The sequence below is a fragment of the Gavialis gangeticus genome, unplaced genomic scaffold (genome assembly GCF_001723915.1).
Source record: "Gavialis gangeticus isolate Ggan-Ray unplaced genomic scaffold, GavGan_comp1, whole genome shotgun sequence".
NCBI lineage: Eukaryota > Metazoa > Chordata > Crocodylia > Gavialidae > Gavialis > Gavialis gangeticus.
Window position 1 is genome coordinate 70,537,680 of NW_017729022.1, and position 4,790 is coordinate 70,542,469.

At 39.0% G+C, this 4,790-nt stretch overlaps 1 long non-coding RNA gene across 1 annotated transcript in view; it reads left to right on the forward strand.

Moving 5' to 3' along the window:
* LOC109296121 overlaps window positions 1–4,790 on the forward strand; it is a 637,130-nt gene that overhangs the window by 98,894 nt on the left and 533,446 nt on the right. The gene's annotated exons all lie outside the window — the stretch shown is intronic.

Sequence of the window (4,790 nt, forward strand, 5' to 3'; positions counted from 1 at the left end):
CGGGGCGGGGCGGGGCTCCGGCTGCCCAGGCCCGGGGGTCGCTGCGGGCTTTGGCGCCGCGGGCCTGACCCCTGCCTGGGCTGGAGTCAGACACATGTGACGAGCAAGAGCCGGCCCGTTCTGTAGGCTTGAGATACACGTGCGGGTCGCCGACCCCCGTGTCTACAGAATACTGTATAGGTACACACATCTAGACACATATATGCACAAACACACGTATACAGTACATATATACACATCTATACATTATACACACACACTATATATATAAACACACGCACACACACACACATACCCACACACTATATATATAGACACCATACACACATACATGCACTATATATATATATACACACGATATACATACACACACACTACTATATACACACGCGCACAGTATATACACACACATACATACACTACACACACTATATATATTATATCTATATATACACACACATACACTATATATATATAGACATACACACATTATATATACATACACACACTATACACATATACACACATTCACATGTACATATACACTATACACACACACACTATACACACACATATATACACACATATCACACACATGCACATGCGTACATACACACTATATATACACACACAACACACACACTATATATACACACAACACACACACTATATATATAGTGTGTGTGTATATACACACACACAATACACACACTATATATACACACTATATATACATATACACACACACTATATACATATACACACACATACACACACACACCTACACATATACACCTACAAACACCTACACACATACCTGTACATACTCACATTTATATATACACACACATACTCATACATATATATATATACATCTAAGAGAGATAATAACGATAACAACAATGGTGGGACTCTCCAGGGAAAATTCTTCCTTGCATCTACAGTGTCTAAGTGACTATGGAGCAGCCTCAATGCCCCCAGGCAGTAAACCTCCCAGGGTCCTGGCAGGCTTGCACAGAAGAGTTGTGCCACTTCCACCACAGGTGGTACATAATGTCCCCATCCAACTGTGGCCCTCCATCATCAAGTGACACTGCTAGTACTAAACCTTTACAGCTGAATTTCTGAGGTATGTTTTTGTTGCCTAAGGCTCCAGCATTTCAATCAGTGATGCGCACAGGTAACTTAGCATGTGTGAGCAATCCCATTAAACTCATTGATATTCACCCATACATATAAGCTTACTCACACTGGGTGGCACTGGGTTTAACTCTGGTATGTAAGTGCACTGACATGTATCGAATGTAATACCCAAAGAAGTAAAACCATTTAGTTTTGTGCAAAGTTTACAAACCAGCAGGCACATGGCTTGGTTTTTTTTGGATAGATGGATTTTGAAAGTGTTGAAATAGAAGTCTTCAGACCAACCTGGCAAGTGACTTTTAAGACAAAAGAATGAATTAACTGGAATTAAGACAATTGAATCAATAAGAGTCCTAAAATGTTATTTCTATTTAATTAAGCTGACTTTACTGCAATGTTAAGTCAGCTTAATTAAAGCTGACTTAACTCATACGTGAGGAAGCATCTCTTATATAGCAATGAGAACAATTGCTGTTTTATTATTAATATCTGCATCCAGACATCTGCAATACCAGTGATTATTATAATAGGAGGTAATAATGGTCACAGTCATCCAGAAAATATTAGGGTTTCAGAATCAGAGATACTGAAATCATTCTAAAGCCAAGTTGTGAGGCATTCTAGTCTGCCAAAATCCATTTTGGTATTTTCATCAAAACAACACCATCTGCTGGACATTAAAGCTACTTTTATTTTTGTCGAAATTCACTAAAAGTACTGCACCTGTTTTTAACAATTTTTATGGTTTCCAATCGCATTTTCATTTGGAAAAAAGAGGAATCTCTCCTATCAGAGGACTATGAAATGGACCCACAGAAAATAAAGAGGAAGCAGTGCCCAACACTTGGAAAATGGTCCATAATTTTGGGGATCTAACTCAAGACACCCAAAACAAAGGCATATAAAATCAGTGGTAAACAGCAGGTAAATAAATGCATACAGTGTGCCACTACAAAACAAAACACCATCACTGCAACTAGTAAGCCAATGGTCATCTTCAACTTTTCTCTCTCCCAGGATCATGTCCAAATCCACTGCTTCTCCTATACAATATTTCTAAAACACAATTAAGTAGAAAATGCAGGAGAAAGATGAGAGGGCTGATCTGTGGAGAGATGGCCATCAAAGTAAAATACTGTTGTTTAATAATTCATTTTTTAAAATTGTAAACATTCATACTACTGTGTGGCTATCACCACACTGACCTCTTCGGTTACGTGTTGCATCCTTGGTTCCCTATCCTTTGTCTGTCTTTGTCTTTTTAGACAAACTCTTCATGAAAGGAATTGTGTTTTCTTCCATGCTTGCAAAATGCTTAGCATATTTTAGCTCTGCAATCAGCATAATAAGATAATAATGTTAAAAGCAGGCCTCAGAGCACTTCATGGATTTTATAAAAGTCCAAAGAGAGCCAGCTGGATCCTGTATCTCTTCAGGATATGATTCCAACTTAACGCCCCCTCCCCGCAACTAAACCCTGCCTATTAAAGTCCATGGGAAACTGGAATTATTTTCCTTGATTTAAGTTCCATCAGTGTGGAATTTTCATCCAGGTGTCGAGTAGTGCTGTGCACCAACAAGTGATCATTTATTGTGAACAGTAGATAGCATACTAGGGAAAAAGTGAGAAGGACTAGACCTTCATGAAATTCACTATATTATTACTAATCAATTTTATGTGAAAAGAGCCTGGATATTGTGATGCTAACTAGTGATATAAAACCAACAAAAAGATATATAAGTAAAATAGTCTCTTTCTTTCTGTGATGCCACAGCACTCTCAAAGGACAGAACAGAGGAAGCTTCATCTTTAGGATTTTCTGTGGAAAAAAGGTAAATTTAAAAAAATACATTGCATGTTAGTATTTTGCTTATTGGGCTACAATGTTGCACAAATTCCAGCAGCGCAAGGGAAACACTAGGTGAGAGGTAGCATGTGGTAAATTCAGCAAGATGTAGTAAGTCCATACAGTGTCCTAATCACCAACAAAAAATTAAATATGACATTAAAATATCCACTAATATACATTTCACTCTGTCAAAATCATAGTGAAGGTATTTTGAACCAAACACACTCAGTCCATGGTCCTTGCTGAAAGACCATATGTGAGAGCTACCATTATACGCCATGTATCACTGGTAATTGTCCAGCTTTATTTTATTTAATTTTTTAAGGTAGCTGACTCCCAGACCCATGGCCAAGCTCATGTGAACATTAGACGTGCAATCAGTAAAATAATCTTGGAATCTTTCCTATCCCCAAGGTTTCCCATTCCCAATAGTCAAAGTAATAAGGTCTCTCCTATGTGTAATCTAAGAAGGAAAAGCTTGCCTCAGGATGGTAATTTGAAAGCCCTGCATTATCAGCTGCTTAAAAGTTACTGAACTCTCAGGGCTGAAAGCAAAAGCATACACATCTTAAGTGTTAATAAAGCTGACAAATCCATGGATATGCCAGATTTTAACTGCATTAAAATAGGCTGTCAGTTTTATAAACTTTGTATCTAGGATCACAGGCAAAAAAAAGAGTACATATTTTAGTCTTTGACTCTTTCTACACTACAAGAAAGCCATGTCAAAGAACTGTGCTAGTTAGGAGATACAGTTAAGATCCAGTCAATACTGCAAATGACGTCTGTAACTGGTTTAGAGAACTCTGTTTTATCTAGGTTGTTGACGTAAGTGTACTTTTAGTGTAGACAAGCCCTGAATTCAGTGTAATTCAGTTTCTAATAAAGCCCCTTGCACAAGATGCACATTTACAAAACCCGACAAACACCTCAGAAGTTGGACAGCTCTGACATCTCCTAGGATATCTTGAATCCCTTTAATGGCATCAGACAAAATAAAGCTATCAAATCTACTAGCTGTCAGATCCCTAAGCCTAGCAGCTCAGGGATTATTTAAGGCACAACCATTTGTATAGTCAACAGCATACAAAGGAGCTGTATTGCTGGCATCAGGTCCAGCTGCCTTTGACTTCACATCCCAAATAAGATACCTACAGCTGGCTTTTAGCACACCTCAAGAGGAAGGCTTGAGCTTACATCGCAGGAGCCACAGCAAAACATGTTACTACTTCTGCTACTACACCAAAACCCCTTATAAGGATAAATTCAAACCCATGCACAAAGTCTAAGTGCTCTTTACACAAAGTAATTATGCAGGCATTGGGTCAAGAAGAAACACACACCTAACCCGTCAATAGATTGTGGGACAGCCCTGCAGGACTCCCTGGCTACCATTTCACAATTGCAGACCACCACCTTTGTAGGTCTTATGGCTACTGAATCTCTGGAACCAGAACTGACTTTGGATCACAGGCCACATGCTCTTTCTCACTCAATCTGCTTCCAGTTACTCCCTCCATACCAGTTTAAGTAGAAGTGATGTGAATTCCTGTTCTACCACAGACAAGATGTAAAGACTTGCCATACTACAGTTAAGCTGCTACCTATGCTCCTTACTGGGAGATTGCATAGGAAAGCTTTCACAGTCCTTATCCTACTAAGTGATTCCCTCCCTCCTACAAATGTAGTTAATAATGCACTCCCCCCCCCCCCCCCCCCCCCACCCAACAAAAGGAAAGAAAAAAACCACCAACAAAGAAAACATAATACAGATATTACAGGGATTACTTTACAAAA